General features: G+C 43.3%; 1 protein-coding gene and 1 pseudogene across 3 annotated transcripts in view; both read right to left on the bottom strand.

The window, feature by feature from the left end:
• NRXN3 (neurexin 3) overlaps positions 1-22,694 on the bottom strand; it is a 1,437,186-nt gene that overhangs the window by 1,181,194 nt on the left and 233,298 nt on the right. The gene's annotated exons all lie outside the window — the stretch shown is intronic.
• Positions 21,057-21,175, bottom strand: LOC112473960 (annotated as a pseudogene).

Here is a 22,694-nt window from a genome sequence, read left to right as displayed (position 1 = left end):
TGATTTCAGAGGTGCTTATCTTCAGTTACACATGAGGTATAAATAAATATTTGTGCAGGGAGGGAGGGAGGAAGGAAAGGAGCAGGCAGGATGGCTGCTAGTCCATTGGTGAACTTCTAAGGTCTACAGGAAGCGAAAAGAAAAAAAATTCCCAATATCACAGATCACCAGGCAGCTTCCCAGTACATTAGCCACATACCAACTTATTAGTGACACGAGAGAGACAGAATCTTAGTTGCAGTCCATGGCCTTCTCATTACACTTGATTTGTGTGCATAGCCAGCCTTATTTTGACCTTTTTTGTATCCTTCAGTACTACCTGCTCCTCCCTATCAAAGAATCCACACCCCTCTCTGCCAGTCACGACTTCACTGTACACCACACCCTCTATCACCCAATAACAATGTGAGGGTACTTAGGGTCTTCACCATCACCCCACTCTCTAGATGTCCCACAATGCGCCACGATCTTTCATCAGGCACTTAACAGGAAGGAATCCTACAGGGTCCAGGGAGGAAAGGCCGAATCCTGGGACGACCCCATCAGAAACAACAAAGGCCCTTCCATGGGCTGAGATGAGACACAACACAAGAGGGTGATGACAGTTAGTGCAGCAAAAGCAAACTTTATATTTAACCAGCATCTTTGTTTTGAGTACCTCGTACACTGAACATGAACTCATTTGCTCTGCCAATATCCCAGTGAGCAGGCATCCTCATCTTCATTTTCAAGAAAGGATACCGAGCCACATAGAGGTTAAGTAACTTGTCCAAGGTCACATAGCTAATCAGCATTCCCTACCTTTCGATGCCCTGCTTGAAGTTCATATACTTTCCCCATTATTCTCTTGATTCCTTTCATTTCAGCAATAAGATGTAACCAGGTGGCCAGCAGAAACTCCAGTATATTATCCACATATCTCTACACTTACCCAATGAATAAATAGAGAAGCTGAAGCCTAGTAGATAAGAGGGAGATGGCTTGTGCTGGGAGGAGAGTCCCAACTGACTCGAAGGGGAGAACGGGCATCTTCCAAATGCCCAGAGGGTATCATTGGCCCAATTTTAGAGTTGGAAGTCATCTCAGGATTTAGTCTCAGTTTTTATTCTCTAGTCACACATTCCCCTATGCCATATTTCTTTGGGAGTCTTCTGCTTAGTCACAGGGTTCCAACAAAACACCCTAGCGGAATTCGGAGGAACCCCTTTATAAGTGAGAAGATGTTACAATGGACAACCATTCTTCTCATAACCTCTATTCATCTCTAGATTAATAGCTAAAGTTCTCATGGATTAAAGATTAAACTGTTTGAAGGATTAGGAAACTTGCTTCATGAAAATCTCAAACCACGGAGTTGCCTCAAGAGACATGTTCTCTTTTCCATCCCCGACATTAGAGATAAATACATACACAGATTCACGAAAGGAGAAAAAATGGAAGAGGAGGAGGAAATATGAAGAATACAATTTTACACAACTAGAGCAATTTAGGAAATCATCAGCAGAGTACAGACTACAGAGGGTTTTGTACCAGAAAATCACAAATGATCAGTGATGTCTGCCTTAGGCATAGACTAGGAGGGGAGTGGAACACACTCTCACATTTTCCTTGTCTAAAGCCTTTATTTTATTCCTGAGAGTCCTCCTTAGGAGACAACTTTCCACGAATATCTCATCTTTCTGCATGGGCTCAGCAAAGGGCACTGCAATCTTTTCAAGGGTGTTTAAATAATAAAAACATCCTTGGAAGCTAATGACATTGCCTCTCTCCAGGTCAGAAGGCAGATTTGTTTCCTGACCAGTAGACAAAGGTAGAAGACCTCTCTCTCTCTCTGCAGCCATTCTAGGAGAGTAAGTTCTCTCTCCTCTCTTCAGTAAGATTGGCTTACCTTCCAGAGTGAAGAGAAGGGGAGAAGAAACAGGTCACCAGTAGCCATAAATAAAAACAGTTTTCTAACCTGGGAGGGGGTCCTTTTTTGGATATACCTCACTGCATGTGCAGTTAATATCTGGCCCTAACCATCAGCTTGTGGGGATTGGTACTCAGAGAACCAATGTGAGATATTGCTCTAGCTACTGCTTTTGCCATAAGTAATTAATGTGGGTTTTTTTTTGTCTTTAACCCAGATCTAGTGTCTTGTCAGTTTATATACAAACAATAGTGTGTGTATGTACATATATGTCCGTGTATATACACATGTGTATGTGCCTGGCCCTAACCATCAGCTTGTGGGGATTGGTACTCAGAGAACCAATGTGAGATATTGCTCTAGCTACTGCTTTTGCCATAAGTAATTAATGTGGGTTTTTTTTTGTCTTTAACCCAGATCTAGTGTCTTGTCAGTTTATATACAAACAATAGTGTGTGTATGTACATTTATGTCCGTGTATATACACATGTATATATATGTATACAAATGTATATATGCTGCATATGGATATATACATACATATATTTATCACACATGTGTATATTCACAACTATGAATGTATATACTTATATATTAATCTCAAGTGTATATAACCACACATGCATATATATAACATTGTGGCAGACTAACTTGTTAGCTTGCAAGTAGGCTAGTCCGACACGTCAGTGTCTAACTTTAACAATCCTAATTCTCAGTTCAATGTTCTTTCCATTCACTGCAATATGTTGCCAAATCCTATTGTGACCCTTTCTGTACCCCTCAGGGCCACCTGCTCCTGACCAGAAAGTAGCTCCTTGAGTCAAAGGATCCACGATCTCCTCAGTTATTACAACCTCACCACACCCCACACCTCCTAGTTGATGATGATGATGATGCTCCTCTCTCATTCAATAACAATGTGAGTGGGTGTTGGATCTTTTCATCATCACCCCACTCTCTAGATGTCCCACAATGCACCAGAAATCCTCTATCAGGCACTCACGGGAACTAATTTGCAGGGTCTGGAGATAAAAGGCAGAATCCTGTGAGATGACCCCAGCAGAAACAGCAGAGGCCCTTCCGTGGGCTGAGATAATAGGCAGAAAAAGAGGGAAATGACATTTAGTGCAGAGGATAAATAAATAAAAATGCGAGAGATGGTAAGGAAGTAAGATGAAGTCAGAGAAAGAACGATATAGAAATGGAGTATGCACGGAGAAGGCAAATGAAGATAGAATAGTGTGGTAGAGATAGAAAATTAGTAAGATAGATTTTGAAAGTGTGAAGTCAAAAACTGTGTTATAAAATATCCCTCCAGAAACGCTTGAATCATTAAAGCAGCAAACACTTCACCTACTCAAATTCTCATTAACGTCCCATTTAACATATGAAAAAACCAAGGCACAGAGAGTTGAGCAAACCTGTTAATATGCCTTATTCAATTGCTCTGATACACCTCAGGGAAGCAGACTGAGCAGCTTTTAGTGCCTTCTTTTATGAGGTTTACGTTCTCTCCCTGTTCTTACAGAGATGCTGTCACTGGGAGCCTCTGATTTGGGGGAGGCTGTCATATACAGAAAGACAACAGTGCTGTTTGTCCTGGGATGTTTACAAAAGACAGAGCATGCCAGACACATCCACAGCACCTCTGACAGGCCTCAGAGAAGAGGCAGGACAGACAGCAAGCAGCGGCCCCACCAAACACCGAATGCCCCATGTTTGAATGGTCAGCAAGACATTCGATGCCCATCGGGAAATTGTACTTGCAAATTAATTCAAATTGAGTAAGTGTGGACCAAGGCTTTTCTGAACTAAAAACAAAAAACTGTAAGACAGAAGAAAAGGAGTAATATTCAGAGAGCAAAGCCTGGAGGGAGGGCATGAGGGGTCAGACGGGCCTCTGAGGAGCAAGTGCAGCTCCATGAGTCAGGTTTTGGGCAAAAAGAGGGATGATCATCCCCCCTTAGGATAGGGGATGGTGGGCTGCAGGGGTCTCCACAAATCAACAAACTCCTACGGGCCTTCTCTGGGGAATGGGGAGAGTGGTACTAACAGACTTCATTGAGCTATTGCTTGGAAAAGAATAAAAATGTTCTGAAGGCACTTGGTAAATATGAAGTGCTGTACAAATGGCAATAATAATGTCAAATTCTATTTAACATCTTCATTAAGGACTTGGAGTGGAGCAGGCAGGCTGTTAATGAAATCTGCAGAGAGTACTAAATTGGGCACTGCTGGCAACAGCATGGTTGGATAGGCAAATGCCCAAGGGATAGCGCGCAACGTGAACAAACCTCCAGGATGGCGGGTTTGATCCCCGCTCAGCTCTCTATGCCCTGCTGAGGGTCCTTCTATGGAGGAAAACACCCTGAGCCTTCTCCTCACCACCCCCATGTTTGTCCAGGTGAAATCAGATTAAGATGAACATTGGAACAAATGTGAAAGCTGTCCCAGTGTCCACCCAAGATGTGGAAGTGTGGAGTGTTGAGACTGTCTCGCTCCTGACTTAGTGATGGCTGGTCACGGTTAGAGAGTGTGGTGTAGTTATATTACTTGGTGGTCTCTCTGGGAAGTTAATGATGCTCCTCTCAAGAGTTGGTTCCAAGACGTCACTCGGCTTCCATCTTCAAAGAGGAAGAGAGCAAGATTCTGAGCCCAAGGCCAAGATATCAAAAATCAGCCTTGAGAGCCCCCGGCTATGTCCCCAAGGCAACCTAAACAAGCCTCTGGCAGAACCCAAACTCTGTACCAGGGCACATAAGGCTCTTCATGACCCAATCTTTTTCAGACTTCCCTCTCACCGCCCATAGATGACACTCCAACCATGCTAAGCCACATCCAGCTCCTTGACCATATGTTTATCCTGTTCCCTCTGCCAGAAACATTCTTGTACACCCTTCCTGCCTGACTAAATCAACTCATCTTCCGTTCTCAGCTCTTTCACAACTGCACTGGGTACTTCTACGCACTCATGGCGCCTTATACTTTTCTCATCATAGATCCTGCTCAACAATTATTTATTGATTGCCTTCTCTGAGCTAGGCACTGTGGAGAGGACATGGACTTAAAAAAGACACACAACTCCTACTTCACAAGAGCGTGTGATTCTCAAACCTGAATACATATTAGAATCACCTGGGAAGCTTTTAAAAAATATCATTGTCATTCCAATTGGTCTGGAGTGGGGCCTTGATAATGGATATATTTTAAACAGTGATTCTTTGGGATTACTTAGGAAGCTGTAGAAAATACTGATGCTGTGTGTTCCCACCTCAGGCCAATTAGATCAAAATATCTGGAAGTGGGACCTGGACATCGGTATTTTTTTTTTTAAGTTCCCAGGAGATTCTAGTGTATGGTCATGGTTGAGAGCCATAGAAGAATAGACATTAAATACTTATCCTACTTCTAAGAATGGCCTGTTTACTTATCTCCACCTGTGCTTATCTATGAACTCCTTAAAAGCAAAGATCTTATCTAAGATATTGTTTCCTGCACTTGGCATTGTGTCTGCCACACAGTAGATAATCACTAAATATTTACTGAAAGAAGGAAGAACAAACTCAATTTTCTTGGTTCAGTGGTGTATGTGTGTTCTAAGGCTGCCATATCAAAGTGCCACAAACTGGCTGGCTTAAAAAACAGAAATTTACTGACTCACAGTTCTGGAAAACTACAAGTCCAAGATCAAGGTGTTAACAGGGTTGGTCCCTCCTGAGGCTGTGTGGGGGAATCTGTTCTATACCTCTCTCCTACTGTCTGGTGGTTACTGGCAGATGTTGCTGTCCCTTGGCTTAAGGGTGCATTGCCCCAATCTCTGCCTTCATGCTCATCTGGTGTTCTCCCTATGTGAGTGTCTGTCGCTGTTTTCAAATGTCCCCTTTTTATAAGGACACCAGTCATATGGGATCAAACCCATCCTCGTGTCCTCAATTCGATCATCTGCAAAGACCCTATTTCCAAATAAGGTCACTTCCACAGGTTCTGGGGGTTGGCACTTCAACATCTTCAGGGAGGACACAATTCTTTCTTATACTAGAAGAAGGAAAGAAGTGGGGACAAACTCAATTCTCTTGGTTCAGTGGGATGCTTTCTTGTGCTGAATCACAACTCCTGGTTCTAACCTGACTTCAGCCAGAACTTCCAGCAGTTCTTTGCTAAGCAAAAGGCACAAAGTAAGCTGGTCCTTGGCAAAATGGTGAATTAGCAAAGACTACCTGCCCCCCCTCCTCCCAAGGCACCTTGTTTATGTTCCAGTTCTGAATCGGCTTAAGGTATCTAGCTGTCTGTAGCATCCAAAGAGGGGAGAATAGACTTCTGTATAAGATAGTAAATGATTTAGTATAATGTATTGCCCTTTGGGGGATATTGGGAATAATTGAATATTCATGGGGGAAAAAATACTAGCAACATCAAAAGAAATAAATCTCTAAGGGTAGACATGGAGGCATTTTGTCAAGGGATATCAGAGAAATGGGGTCGGGCAAAAGCGGACTCCTTGGTGACACCCTCCCCATCTGACTCACTTCTTCATCTGAAACACACGGGGCCTTATTGGACTTGGCCTAGTGAAGGTTTGTTCTCGGTCACTCTAGGAGAGAGAGAAACTCTAGAAACTATGACTTCTCTACATTCTATCCTGACACCATCAATGCTTACCATATTCTGTGAATTAGGTGTTTATTTTTTTCCCTAATGGAAACTCAGAGCTTGACCTACACTCACCACACAAGTTGACTCCTTTCTTGGGGTTGCACCGAGCAGCAAATTCTCTCTGGACCTGGCCTAGTGGCAGCTGATGCTGGATATGGTCCCATCCTGGGTGCTGGCCCTGGCAATACTCTTTAGTAAATCCACTAACGGCTGCTTAAGCCATAGCTGCCAAGCTAGGGTGGGCATATAAATTGACCCCAGCTTATTAGAAAACTTTTGTTTAACAGGCTTCCAGGGAATTAGAGTTTAATTAAGCTCTGAATTCTTCAATTGTTCTCACCAAGGTTTTCAGCCATTCTGAAACACTGCTACTTATGAGTGACAGCTGTCATGCAAGATAATAATATGGGGGATATAAAAGATTCTGCATATTTTCCACATAGCAAAGAAAAAATAATTGACTGGGAGTCATAAGACATGGATTCTTGACCTGAATCTGTCACCAGCTGGGAGTCGTCAGGAAAACCGCTTCCCCTCCTCTCATCCTCAGTATTCTCAGATGTAAAATGGGGACACTAATGGCCAGCCATGCTTCTAAAACCACTTTACATGGGTTAAATTACCTAATGCCCCAAATGGCCCTATGAAGTAGTACTATTAAATTCTACTTTAAATATAGATTGAAGATTGAAGCAGAGAATTAGTTTGCCTGAGTTCACACCAGGAGTGACTAGTGAACTGAAATTTGAACCAGGTGATCTGTCTCCAGCTTCTTTACTTTTCAGCACTGTGCTGGCACGATGAGAACAGTAACAACAACGTAATGGCATAGCGATAGTAACCATATCACCAGAAGTAACGAAGATTAAATAAGATAATGCTCCTATGAACTTGGCAAAATATTTAATAAATATTGGTGGTTGTATCATATCACGGAGTAGGGCTTCAAGAATTGCTGGGTAGGTGGGTGGCTGGATGCCTTCTCCCGAGGTGTCTGGAGAAAGTCTTTTCCTGAAGATATGGTCCATAGTTTGTTAGATTCCACTGTTTCCCAGATTTGATGGAGAAATGTGAAAAGGACAAAACTACATGAGTTTAGAGAACAATGTTCAGTTAAGCTAATGTTCAACCCCATTCTGATGCCTGCCAGATAAAGCTGACCTTAAAAATAGCCAAAGAGAATGATAAGACTTCCTCATCTAAAAGCAGCTCCCCTATCTAGATGCCAACCTGCATAAAATATTGCCATTCTGGTTTCAGGATTGTCCTATACTTGCCCAGGCAGAACACTTAAAATACAAATGCTCACCAGAAGACACACATAAATTCCTATCTGCTGCAGTGTGAGTTAATTCATTTCAATTTTTTTTTGTTGTTTGTTTGTTTTTTGAGAGAGAAAGAATCAGGTATGTGAGCTATGGATATCTACAGGAGAAGAGATTATGGAAAGAAGGGGTGAAATATCCCAAAGTGTGCATGTTTCACAGCTTGGGCTTGGGCCATCCTGGTTCCAAGCCCATTGATCTTGCTTCTCATTTCAATCTGTCATGGAAGGCAAGGCGGGGCACGGAATGGAATTAAATTTATAGAGCACAGATCTCAAGTGTCAGGCACCACGGAGTGTGATCTCTCAGGTATTACCCCCTTTAATCCTCACAACAATGCTGAAATTTAGATACTCTCAACTCCCACATCCACCGCCAGTTTTCTGGGGATTTTTAATGGATAAAGAAAGGTCAGAGATATAAGTAATTTGCTAGGGTCTCATAAGCTGCAAACACTATACCTGGGACTCGAACTCAGATATGTCCAATTCTAAAGCTTGTTCTTTGTGCCACCCACACTGCCATGCACACACAAATCACTCGACCTCACAGCCCCAGGAGCCCTCTGTGGCAGGTGGGAGACATAACTAGAGAGAGGTCATATAAACCAGGTGAGGAAAGTGTCAAAAAGCCCAGCCCCAGGCCTGGCCCCTCTGCCCTGACCGCTCATTCAGAAGCAAAGCTCTGGAGGTGAAACGAGTAAAGGGCAGCAGGTGAGCAAAGGCCTGAAGACGGTCCACGTCTGTTTCACACACACACACTCCACATCAAGCACCGTCTTCTAAGGCATGGACTGCCAGCCAGGCCCCTGCGTGGCTGAGAGGAAAGTTATTTACAGCAAGGTCTGGCCTCTCATGCCACTGTGTAATTCAAGGCAATTGCACTTCCAAATAGATCTTTTTGGAGAAAATCAACAGCGACTTTGCTTTCAATCTACTGGAAAATGAAGTCCTGTGAATGTGTTACATAAGTCCACAGCAGGCGGAATGAGGAGTACAGAAGCCCACAGCTCTGTCAGGAGAGGGTGAAGCTCTGGTCCCCGCATGCCTCCAGGGGCCCCTTCTCACCTGCCCCAGCCTACTCTGTGTGTGCTTTCGCTTTGTGGAGTCAACTGGGGCTACAGGAAGAGAGCAAGATGTGAGTGAAACCTGCCAAAACCATCAGCTGGGGCTTCAGGGGAGAAACGGTAACCAGAGAGGCTCAGAATGCCCTGTTAGAGAAGATCAGAGAATAGTTCCCGCCTTACCCAATATGGTATCAGCCACAGAAACACATGCAATCCCTGTGCCACAATCTTTCCTTTTTTCTTCTTTTTAATGTTTATTTTCCATTATAAATAAAATCTCACAGAAGCACAGAAAGATGAAAATAAATGGCCCCCAGTCCTGTCACCCAAACAGTCACTGTTTACATTTTGATGGATGTCCTTCCCAGTCTTTGTTTTTATCCATTTTTAGCTTAAGAAAATTATTCCTGATGGGCTTCCCAGAATGCCTCAGGCATTCACCTCTGGGACTTTCTGTCAAGAGATTGATTGATGCACACTCAAGAGTTTTAAGAGGCTAGATAGTAAATTGGCTGGATAGATAGCCAATGGTTTGTTAGATTATGGAGAAGGACTCTTTAGTGGAATAAAAAGCACTAAACTAAGAATCAGTAGATACTCATTCCAGCCCTATTTCTACCATTACTGACTATAGGACCTTGGGTATGTCCTATACTGTTCCTTACTTGCATCATCCATAGTAAAAAACAAAATGGTAGAATATCTTAGGAATCTGATAAATGGGTTCTTGTATTTCTTATATTTTCTGAGAAAATCGTTTACACTCCCTGTATATGAATATTTTTATTTGTACAATTGGGATATTAATACCTGTGCTCCAACACTTCTCATAGCTGTTGTGAGGGTCCAGTTAAATGGTGCATGAAAAATGGCTCTGATAACCATAAAGAACTATAGAAATGAATGGTCTTATTAAGATATTGAAAATAGAAAAAAATGCCTGTGACACATATCTTGTGCCACAAGGAGACAATAAATGTGATGGTACTAAAAAAGAATAAAACACCAGATAGGAGTGAAATGAGGTGATCCAGGGGAGAAATAGAGGGGTGCTATTCCTGCAATTCAGAATAATGTAAGGGGTACAAAGGGATCAAGGAATGAAAAGTTATTTTTTCTCCCTTCACCCACTTTGTCCAAAAAGGCACTGACTGCTCAACCACTAAGAATCCAGGTGGCAGATGCAAATGTAAAGAGCATGATTTGAGTTTGGTTCTGCACCTTAGTAGGGGTTGAGAGGAATCTGGGGCACCTGTATCCTGTCTCTGCTGCCTTTCCAAAGGTGAAAGTCCAATGAGAAGCACTGTCCAGCTTACCGACTGGAGTCAGTTTCATATTTTTACATAGTGAAGAAGCAGAGTGGATGGGGATGGAGGAGGGGATGAGAAGGCGGCACTGAACCAAGCTGAATGCAGAGGAGAGCTAGCTACCCACCAGAACACGACGATTTGGGGAATCCCCCCAGCGAAGCTGCCTGACCATGGAACTAGTGACAGTGTGCCACCTCCTGGTAGGCCTATTATATTGCACAATTTCCTGTGTCCATGAATTCTAACTCTTGTCCCTGTTTAGAGCATATGAGATATCTTTCCAAGTTAACATGCTGGTTCCATAGCAACTCCAAGACCAAGGCCAGACAAAACTTACAATTATGAAGTGTGTCTTTAGCAGCTCCCACTTTCTTATTCAACTTGTTCTCTCCTGCTTTTCCCTTCTACTCTCATTTAGCCACCCAAGCCAATGCTCTTAATTCATTATCCAGGTGTGCGTGCGCACGCGCACACACACACACACACACACACTTTCATGACCTAAGCAACACCTAAGAGAATGGACACTGGTAACATCCATCTCACGCATTCATTCGCATGGGTGCTGGGCATTTACTGTGTGTGCGAGATATGACCCCACTGCTAGGATCTCTCAATCGATTGAAGTAAAAATGTACTGAAATAACGACACTACCACAGTGCAGTGGGACAATCAGATGACTAGGAAAGACAACAGATTGTCTAGGAATTTTGGAAAGGAAATAAAAAAATGATTTGCAGTTGAGTGGTCAGAGAAGGTCATGTTTAACCTTATATTTGAAGATTTAACAGGAGGAGATGGAGGAAAACACATACCTGATGAAAGGCACAGAACACGCAAAACACACTGCAGGGAAAAGGTAAGACCTGCTCGTGGAATACTTTGATCAGAGCATGTCAGAGAATAATGACAATTAACGTTTATGTGATTTTATAAAGCCTCTTAAATATTTTATCTTCTCAGTTATCTCATAAGGTAGATAGTATTACTATCAATCCCATTTTCCAGGTGAAGTAGCTTAGTCTAAAAGAGATTAAAATACTTGCTTTATGAAGACTCTATAGCTAGAGAAAGAAGAACTTAGACCCAAGAGTTCTGTATCCAAATCCCATACCATAGCAAATATGATCAACTCAAAAATGGAGACTACAACCAGTCTGTGAAGGGCAAGGAATAACAAGCTAAAGTATTAGGCTAATGGTGATATTTCAGGCCCTGTGACAATAGAATTGAGCTCCCCTTTGGGGCATCTAGAGGTGACCAGATGTAATCTTTGTCTTCTCTCCTCCTAGACAGGGGCTGACTCCTTACTGGTCATTATCGTTCTTCTTAAGACACCTCCTGAGCTCTACAATCACACAGGAGCTTGCAAGCAACACAGAAAGTTCTTTCTTTTTCCCCCAGCACATTCATCTGTTTGTTTTATTTCCTGCTCACTGCATTATATGTTATTAGGCCTTAGGGTGCCTAAAATGATATAGTCAAAATGTATGATTAAAAGACTGAGCAGCAATAATAACTGTATAATCATATTGTGCATTCATATGCCAGTTTAGCATCTGTTATCTCATTTACTCACACAAAATCAGCAGCACTCTGAAATAAGAATGACAGAATGTAGCAATCCAATTTTACCGATGGCAACTTTGAAACAGAGAGGTTAGGTAGTTTGCCTGGGGCCACACAGAAAGTTATTGCAACTTAAACCAGATCTCTTAACTCCCAAGCCATACTTCAATTCACAGTAGTCCAGTATCTCAGCTCAGGCAGGCTATGGAGATGAGAGGAACCATGTGGTACCATCTGCTTCCACCTCCCAGGAACTCTGAGTTCAGCACCATGGACAGAGGCACCCTGGCAAAACACTATTCTTTAATGGAACACAATGCCAGTTTCCAAAGTTCGCAAACTGAATTCATGTTATGCACCACAGGAACACTACAGGCGCCTAGAGGTGATGGCAGTAATAATCACTTAGAAACAAGTCAGAGGCTGGAACAGACATTTCCACTGGTCTGACCTAGGCTGAGGTAAATGCAACTTTTAGGCATAGCAGCTACTCATTCTTCACCAGATAAATCCTGGAATCAATTAATGATCGGTAATACCTTGGTATCTAAGTGCTGAACTGTCTCCAATTAACCAACCTTGTTTTCCTCCTTTACATTCCAAGATACTGAAAAACTCCAAGATAGCAAATGCAAAAATAAAAATGGCAATCAATTTCTTGCTTTCTGCCAGGGCCTGGGCTAGGCATCAAAATGTTATGTCATTATTTGACCCTTTTAGTGCCAAGTGTGAAATAAATATATCTAAGATGAAGAGGCTATAAGGAAAGTATTTGGGGGAAAGGGTTATACTACACCGAAAAGAATACAGAGTCTAGAGTTACACATTCTGCTTCAAGTCCCAGATCTGCCTCTCACTAGCTGTGTGATCTTAGACACTTATTGAACTGCCCTGAGCCTCAGTCTCTGCATATATAAAAACAGAGAATTATACTTTCTCCATAGGGCTGTTGAGGAGACTACAAATAATGCACAGAAATCCCAGGGAACAATGTTAAGCACATAGTGGGTGTTCAGTGGACACCTCCCTCCCCTCATCTTGGATGAATGTTTGCTTTTCCTTCAGCCCCCTTTCCCAGGCCCCAACTCAAACTCATTAACTTGGTATCAAGATAAAAATACAATTTTAGGAAGGAGAAGGAGTAAATTAAGTGATGTCTAGACAAATCTGAAGAGAATAGGACTTGTATTGGGTTAAAAAATGATAAGGCCTCTAATGACAGTCCCAGAAAGGTATAGTAGGGGGAGTGGTGGTGCACATGATGGGTGCCTGATGGTTATAGGAAATGTCAGGTGTATATAATGTCAAGGTTACTTGCTTGGGACAGCAATGGGAATAGGAACTGTGACAAGACACTGAGCCAATGAACATCGTTTCTGGCCTTGCCTCCAACTCACAGCATTTGCAGAGCAGCTTCACCAACCAAACAGGCAAAGGGCTAAAGGTGAACAGGCTTTTGGCCAGAACCACAGGCACAACTTCCATTGTTCACCCACATCTGCAAATATCAACTCACCGTCGCCTACCCTTCCTAATATGAGCTTTTAATCTATTGTCCCATTGAGGAGAAGAGATTAGAAACACAAAATTGACCCATGAAGAATGTCTCTAAAGAAAATGGAATTTAAAGGAGCTCAGTTGGTACATTCATTCTTTCAACCACCTCTCTCCGATCACCACAAGAAATAGTTGGTCTCCTGCATCAAGGAGCTCACAGTCTAGTGAGAGACATGTTTCTAAATGATACTAGAGCCTGGTGAATGCTTTAATAAAGATGTACCCTAGGCACTGTCCATGGGAGTGGGGGAAGCCTAAAGCCAACCACACTGTTCACCCCCATCAAGGAATATTTCTGGGCCCATTGTATATATACAGCTAGCCACTGAGCTCCTTCGACACCCAGCTGAAATTCTGCTTGTCCAGTCTGACCATGCTCTCTGCCTCCCCTCACTTTCCAGGCCCTCTGGCTGCACAAAGACTCAAAACCAACATGTGTTTATATCTGAAAAGACCCTAGATATCATCTTGTCTGACCTTTTAACAAACTGAGTCCCAGAGAGACAATGACTTCTCCTAGGTTGCAAAGTTTGTGGATCAAAAACTGACATACAGGTCTCTCAACAACCACACAGGAAATGTGTTGTTACATGTGTCATCCTACCTCGAATGTGGTTCTTCAGCTGACTCGGTGAATTTACAATTCTGTCTCCTTTGCAAACCCATTTTCCTACAAATCCCTCCACTGCTCTACAGAGTCTAACAAGATGACCAGAGTGTTAGTTAATTGGTTAATAAGACACAGCTCTGGGGTTTAATTCAAGGAGAACTGGCATAATTTTTTGTCTGAACTCTAACTTTACTCATTTAAATAACCTGCATTATATGAAATATCTCAGATAGCCTCTCAAACATTCCTCAAAATGATAATGAGCATCAGTCCATAGACAGCAGGATGGAGGAGAAGCCTCTCAAATCCAGTATCATGTTATTGGTCAGATTCTATGCAAACTCCTTCATCCCTTAGAGCTCAAGGATGAGGGGACAAACCCACTTCCTGGAACTGCCTATTGTGTTCTTTGGCACCTGAAGATGATAATGATGCTCTTTTTGATTAATCCTTACATGTGGGCCCCTCATGAGCTGTACTTCCCCAGCGCTCCCGGGAAGCAGCACGACGGAGCGTAAGAGCACAGGCACAGGAGTTAGGCGGCCCGGGTCCAAATGTGGTTTCTCTGCTATGTGGCAACTAGAATTCTCTAGGTCTGCATTTCCTCATCTGTGAAGTGGCGATACTATCATTACCCACCTCTCGTTACTATGAGAATTAAATAAAAGTATTTGAGTAAAGGACTTGGCTCATATTGAGGGGCCCAATAAATATCAATTTACCTCCCCTTCCATTAAAGGGGAGGGACAAGCATTCTTATTTCTATTTAAGCCCTAACTCTGATTTGACTGGAATCTGAGTATTTCATTTGTCTCCTCGAATCCTTAGCATCCCCTTAGCAAAAAGGACATTTCCCTATTTCCTAGAGAATAAGGTGACAGAAGTACTCAGTGTTGCCTGGATAAAAATATGGTTTACAATAAAAGCAATTCTAACTATAGAATTAATCATGTGTGGGTCAGAGGGAGAAAACAAATGATGACTAAGTACCTACTATATATCAGGCAAGTAAAGCACATCATTTCACATTCCCCTTATAACACCCCTGGAGGGAGGGTATCCGTTGTTATCCCATTTTACAGATGTGGAATGGCAAGGTTAAATAACTCAAACCGATGTAGACAGTAAGGAGCAGAGTTGCACCGTGAACCTATGTCTGACTCCAAAGCCCATTTTCTTTCCATTTAACACTCTTACTTTCCTTGGAGGGACACTGCCATTTAGGGAGAAAAACTAGCCCCTGAAACTCTTAAGGAGAGAGTGTGCGAACATGAACCGTGCTAAATGTATTGACCTTCCCTGGGCCCTCCCGGCCTAGGTCTTCCCTTCACTGGTATTTTAGATGATCAGGTGATGGATTTAAGCCAGTGACCAGCAGAGGGGGATAACAGCTGGCAGAGTGCATGCGCATGCATGCATACATGCAAATGCAAACGCACACACACACACACACACACACACACACACACACACACACACACACACACACGCTCAGAGTTTCCCCAGTACCTTACCCACACAATAACAGATAATCAACACACACAGAGATCCCTTTTAAAACAAAGATCCTTGAATAAATGGGGCTTCCCCTCAGCCTCTCCACTGCTGCCAAAGCCGTTGAGTCTGAGCACACCTTGGAGGGGGGGAAGAAAAAGCAGACATCACTACCACAGGCAAAGGATATTCCTGTGTTGTAAAGAATAAAAAATAGATTTGACCCACGGGTCTTACATTCAAAGAACATCTTGTAGACAGTTTTAAAAATGGATTTGGAACTAGATGACATGGTTTTTGAAGTCTTGGCTGACCACACCAGTATGTCCAAGTCCCTTTACACTTCTGATTGTCCATTTCTTCAGAAATAAAGGGGATCTCAGGGTTATTGGAAGATAGAATGAAATGAGGTGAGGCAAAGTACTCTGTCAACTGGAGAGGTTATACAAATGCCAGCTGCTTTTACTGGTATTATAATTATGATTATTTACTCAGGATGAATGTTTCAACTACAGCAAGGCCCTGTTCCAGACCACACAAGACCTGGTGCACAAGTAACTTGGCTTGGCTTGTATGAGACAGAGGCAGAAGGAGCCAGGGTGGTCATAAGCAACAGTCTGGCAGGGAAGGTCCAGATTCCTCAAACTGGTATTTTTGTGCTCTTCCTGCCTCTCACACCCTCCCCTCCAGAAGGAGGCATACCAGCCCGTTAGTTTCTAGGGCTGTTGTAACAAATGACCACAGACTACATGGCTTGAAACAACAGAAATTCATTCTCTCACTGTTCTAGAGAGTCCAAAATTTTGGACTCACTGTTCTAGAGTCCAAAATACAGGTGTTGGCAGGGCCACACCCTCCGGAGGCTTTCGGGGAGAATCCTTCCTTGCCTCTTCATCAACCAGTGGCTGTCAGAACTCCCTGGATTCCTCGGCTTGGGACCACATTACTACAATCTGTGCCCCGATCTTCACATCACCTTCTCCTCATCTGTCAAATCTCCCGATGTGTATCTTGTAAGGACACCTGTCATTGGATTTAGAGCCTTCTCGGCTTGGGACCACATTACTACAATCTGTGCCCTGATCTTCACATCACCTTCTCCTCATCTGTCTGTCAAATCTCCCGATGTGTCTCTTATAAGTACACCTGTCATTGGATTTAGAGCCCACCTGAATAATCTAGGATGATCTGTTCATCTCAAGATCCTTAATTTAGTTACATCTGCAATGACCATTTTTCTCAATAAGGCGACATTTATAGGTTTGAGAGATTAGGACATGTCATATCTTTGGGGGGTAAGGGACACCATTCAACCCACTACAAAGCCAAAGCAGAACAAACAAACAAACAAAAACATAGCACCATACGCACTGTGAGACGCACACAATGAAATGTGAGCCGTGACCCGAGGAAGGGAGAAATGTGAGATCTGAGTAATCTAAGCCCAGAAAGTAAGGTTAATTCCACCTGGGGAAGATGAAGGGGAGACCCCCTGTGGAGAGGTGGCATCTGAACTGAGCTTTGAAGGATGGGTTTTGATAAGCAGTGCTAAGAAAAGGGAAGTCCGGTGGAAGAAACAACAGGAGCAAAGATGCAGAGGCTGAAAGGGAGTATTTGGGGGTGGGGGAGGGAACAGGAGAAAGAAGGATGAGGTGAAGGAGACTATATCTAGTGGGAGGCTGAAGGTGGAAGGATCTTGCCCAGGGTCCCAGGGTGGAGTAGAGAGGAAGCTGGAAATCGACCACCGTGAGAGGTTGGTTCTACTCCTCTGCCCACTTCTGACTTGCTCTGCTAGTTCCAGTGAAGGCCAGCACACTCTTGCTTCCTACAACAATAGTCTAAAAGAAGAGCTTTTCTCCCTGTCCAAACTACTCCTAAATCATAAGCCTTGCCATGGGTAATTCTGCCCCTAACGGGATGCAAAGAGTTCCTCAAAGAGGCACAGCCTAAGGATGGGAGCTGGCTGACTGCAGACAGCCAGCCAACGATACAATGCCAAGCAGCAAACACAGCAACCCTAGCCCTTTCCCTGTGCCTCAGGACACAGACGGTTGGACCCAGTTAATTGAAATATAAGCTTCAGGCAAAAGGATTTATCCAAACACCAAGAAAATAGTGGGAGGATGCTAACAGCATGCAAATAGATGAGATGGGAGCCCTTTAAGACAATCATTCAAATTGGGCAGCCCAGGTGCAGACAGCACTCACTCTAGCACACCTCCCTCTGTTCCGAACTCCTTCTTTACTTCCTCCTGGCTCTCTCCTCCATCATCCTAAGGTACCTGGACAGGCCAGATTTGCTCTAACAAAAGTGGCCTCAGCCCCAAGGAGCCTGCAGGAGGAACATAGCTGATTTCACCTCTTTAACCCTAAAGTAGGAAAACAGCCCAAAGCTGACTCCAGCGTTCCCTGGGGAGGATCCCAGAGCTTTATCTCCAGAGTTGCAAGACCTCTAGGAACCTCTGCACAAGTGAGATAAACCCCCATGCCCAAGAGGAAACCTACTTATCTCCCAACAAAGCATCTTTGCAAATTTCTTTTTTTTTTTTTTTTTTTTGCTTCTCAGGGAAGGGAGTACAGTATTTTTAAAAATAGCTGCAATAACTGTAATAACAACCCTCATCAGCTGATGCCCACATTCTGGCCAGTGTCTCAGGGAAGGAGGTATGGGGGCTTGCTGGGTGGGATTGTGTTGAGACTGAGGGTGACGCGTGTGCAGGGGTGGGCGGCTTCTCTGAGGGTCCTGAGAAACCATGTCTGGTTTGAGAGATACAGCCAGCCACCTCTCTTCATACAGAATAAACAAATGATTAACTATCTCATTAGCAACTATGCGGGAAGACACACAACTCACGTCCCCGCGGGAGGTGCAGCCGAGAGATTTATATTATTTAACAATAAAAGCAAAACAAACGTGGCCTTCTACCCGCTGTCTGCCTGCATGGGGCCTCTAGCACAGAGAGCAGGGCAGTGGCACCTGGCCAGGACGAGGATTCCTTCCGCTCGGAAGGAGGGAGCAGGTGCTGGACTACCTTCCTGGCATTTCAGGACTGGGGTCAAGGTGGGAGCAGGGGTGAGGTGGTGTTGGAATGGAAGCAGGGAGAGAGGAAACAAGATTGCTCAGAAAGGCAACACAATTTACTCGGGAACTACGTGTGGGCATTCACTTCCTGAGAAAGAAAAGAGAACTCGAAATCAAGAGGCTCCGATTCTAGCCATGGTGCTGACCTTACCTAGATATGTGATGTTGGGCAAATTCTGCCTTGGTTTACTACACCTGTAAAATGAGGAAGTGGTTTTTTGTTTGTTTGTTTGTTTGTTTTTTAAGTACTACGATAACACTAGTTATGTGACCACAAGCAATTAATTTCTCTTCTGAGGACATAAAATGGGTATTCCAATTACATTTACCTCTTAGGATTGAAACAGTTAAATCCTGAAGAGCACTAAACAATGCCTGGCACAGAGGAGGAGGCACACAAAGTGCCCTGGCTGTGACCGCGTTTATCCTTTTTCCTCACCAATGACCTCGTTTTGAACAGAAAACCTAGATTTATATTTCGAAGAATTCCTGTTATGAATTCTTGCTCTTACCTCCAAGCTTTTCTCTACTTTTTCCTCCTATCCCAAAGAAAGAAATACATCATTTTTTTTTCTAAGATATAATTCCCTTCTTCCTTTCTCTTGGGTGTTGATCCAAAAATCAACTCTTCTGTTTGCTGTCTTCAGATTCTTCTATTCCACTGGCCCCGGGTCCCCTCCTCCTGCAAACGTGTTCAAGCCTCCACTCATCATACAAACAACCTCTGTCAATCACAGCTCCCCCCCACCCCCAAACCAGCATCCCTCCTCTTCCTTTTCCCTCTGAAGAAAGTAATCTCTGTTCCTCGAATCTACTTTACCGCTCCATTCACTGTTCTAGCTTTCATCCCTCATCACTCTACTGGCAGCAAAAGGCAGCAAGCACATCCAGCTTGTCAAGTCTATCCCAGGACCTCTCTCCAGGCTGCAGTGTGAGTTCTCGGTGGTGTGTGGCATTGCCGACAACTCCCTGCTGAAATCCTCCCTTCTCTTCTCCTGGATGCCGCTCTGCCCTTGTTCTCCTCCCTCTTCCTTGTCTATTTTCCCTCTGCCTCTTGCACTACTTCCTCATCCTGGTTCTTAAATGCTGTCCCCCAGGGATGGCCTTGGTGCCCTTCTCTTCTGACATGAACCAAGTGCCAAAGGCCCTGAGTAAGGTCACACCTAGAGATATGCTAAGGCTAATGGCTTGGGGCAATTTTATTTGGCTGACAGAGTATTTTCCAAAGGCCTGTGTCTGGGCAGGTGTTAGACTGGCTGCAATAAAACCGGCTTAACACCTGTTGTCTTACATCAGGCCATTTCAGACATTATGTCATCTCTCCACCTTGGTGGATATTTGAGTGGGTGAGCCTTATGACCAGGTTTGTCTGGGACTGTCGCACCCAACTACATTGGAGCAAGCACCATCTCTAGTGCTTATGAGACCCCAAACTTTATTTCTGCCATATATTTCTCTTTTGAGCTCAAAAACAAATTTCCAGGCTGTGTCATGGACACCTCTACCTGGATGCCCTAAGAAGTCTCAAGTGCATGCAAATTTTCTTTCTGTAATACCTTGTCCATTTTGGCAAACATCACTACCCACTCTTGTGTGCAAACAGAAACCTCAGGCTCGCTCTTCACTCCCAACTAATGTTCCTGCTCCCTGACTTCTAGTGAGCTATCAGGTCCTGTCGATTTTATCTGCAAAATATCAAAAGAATCTCTCCCTGTCCACCTTGTCTCTGTCCAGTAGACCCATCACCTCTCATCTCTTCTATCAAGTCCACCATCAACACTCTCCACCAGAAAGTTCTTTCTCAAAATAGATCTGTTTTCAAAATTACTTTATCCTCCACATGCTTTCTACATCTCAAAACCTGTCCTCTCCTTCACATGCATCCCAAGTAAAAATTTTCAATGGTTTCTCATTGGTTAATGTGTACGTGAAAATCACCTGAGGAACCTGTTAAAATGCATATTCCCAGGTCTCTGCCCTCAACAATCTAAGGCAATTGTTCTCAGTGAGTGTAGGAGACTATATTTTTAACAAGCACCTTGGAGGGTTTTAATGCCAGTTCTCCATAAATCATACTTTTAGAAACTCTTAACAGAAACCACATGCCAGTTAAGAACCCAGATTTTGAAATCAGGCTACCTGAAGGTTGAATTCCAACTCTTCCACAGCGATCTGTGCCTTTCAGCATGATGCTTTACTCTCCATGCCTTGGTTTCTTCATCGAATGTATAAAGGTAATAAAAACAATAACATCTGTGTCTTGAATGCTTATCACATGCCAGGCGCCATGCTACACACTTTAAATGCAGAGACTCTTGCAATCATCCTAACAAACATATGAAATAGATGCTACTATTTACACCATTTCCCAAACAAGGAAACTGAGGCACAGAGAGGACAGGTAACTTGCCTAGGGTCATAGGGCTAACCAGTTGCAGAGCTGGGTTTTTTAATTTTTTTTTAATTTACTTATTTTTTAACGTCTATAGCACCTGGTCTTCCTTGGTGGTCTCCCATCCAAGTACTAACCAGGCCCGACCCTGCTTAGCTTCCAAGATCAGACGAGATCGGGCACATTTAGAGTGGCATGGCCATAGACCAGAGCTAGGTTTTAAATGCAGGCAGTTTGGATCTAGAATGTGTGCTCAGAGCCATCAACCACAAGGTTGTCATGGTATATGACATAACATACAGGAAACACTTAGCATGCTGCCTTGCACACAGTAAGAGCTAAATGAATGACAGCCATTATTCCTGTGGTGGTTATTAGTGTAGGTACTATTGTTACAGAATCAACTCTATACGCCCCAGTTTGAGAGGCAGCAGTCTTATGGTTAATCACGTTCTACCATGCTGCTTTGTCCAATAGGACAGTCATAAGCCACATGTGCCTATTTAAATTTAAACATAATAAGCAAAATTAAATCAAATGTAAAACTCAGTTCCTCAGTCATACTAGCCACATTTTAAGGGTGTGACAGCCACATGTGGTTAGTGACTACTAGAGTGGAAGTGCAGAGTTAGGACATGTCCACTGTGACAGAAAGTTTCGATGGACAGCACTGCTCTAGAAGTAGACCACTGGAATAAAATCATGACTCTGCTGGTTCTGAGGGTTCTTTGGCATGACAATTTGCTGCCCTGTGCCTCAGTTTCCTCATCTGTAAAACAAGAATAATAATAGTACCCACCTCATATGGCTGCTTTGAGGAATATGTGAGTTAATATAATGTATTTGGAATACAATTAATATACCCTGGCATACAGTAGGTAATATATAAGTGCTTGTGTTTATTATTATGGGGGTTTAGTATCATTATTAGTATGATCATTTATACTTGGGCCACCTGGCACAACAAGCATTGACATTTAAATTTCTGTATCTTGTCTATATCTGAGATGCCCTCCTCTCTCAACTTCTACTTCCTACTCACCTGACAAACTTACATTTCCTCCAAAGCTTAGTCAACTCATGATTTTCTCTCAATAGCTGTCCCCAAAGCAATCTTACCTCTGGCACAATTCCTTGTTTCTCAAGCCTGCAAAGTCTGCTGTCTCTCCACTCCATGACCCTGAATTCCAATTTCTCTAGGTTCTTATTTCTGGCACGCTCCTTTGAAATTCCCCTGAAGAGCTACAATTCTCCTTGGAAATGAGAATAGGCCCCCGTTTGGGGAACGAACTACTGTTATGTCAGCAGGTGGAGGCTTGCAAACCCTTTCATTTTGAAATTTATCCAGAAAGAGAAGCAAATGTGACGTCGTGCCTTAGGCACGTGTCCATCACAAACCTCTGGGCGCCGGTGTTTGTGACCTTCGGAAAAAGTCACACTGGCTGAAATGTCTCCATATTATTCTTTGCTCAGCAATAAATTATTCTGAGCAGAGATAAAATTTTTTCCTTGAGTAATTTCTTCATCAGCTGAGCTGGGAAGGCCAGGAGTTTGGGACTTGGAGGGGAATAAAAGGTGAACATGGTTTTGTTTTCACACAACATCTGCTGCTCTAAGTGCATCCTAGAGAAATAGTGAACTTATTCAAAAAGATGAAATTTTCCAAACTTTAGAAGAGAGGGTTTGATGTGATTGTAGGGGACTAAGCCAGAGCGATGTGAGAGAC

Source organism: Pteropus alecto, unplaced genomic scaffold (genome assembly GCF_000325575.1).
Source record: "Pteropus alecto unplaced genomic scaffold, ASM32557v1 scaffold8, whole genome shotgun sequence".
In the NCBI taxonomy this organism is placed as follows: domain Eukaryota; kingdom Metazoa; phylum Chordata; class Mammalia; order Chiroptera; family Pteropodidae; genus Pteropus; species Pteropus alecto.
The sequence above is the reverse complement of the archived record's forward strand: the minus strand, read 5'-3'. Positions and strand labels throughout refer to the sequence as shown.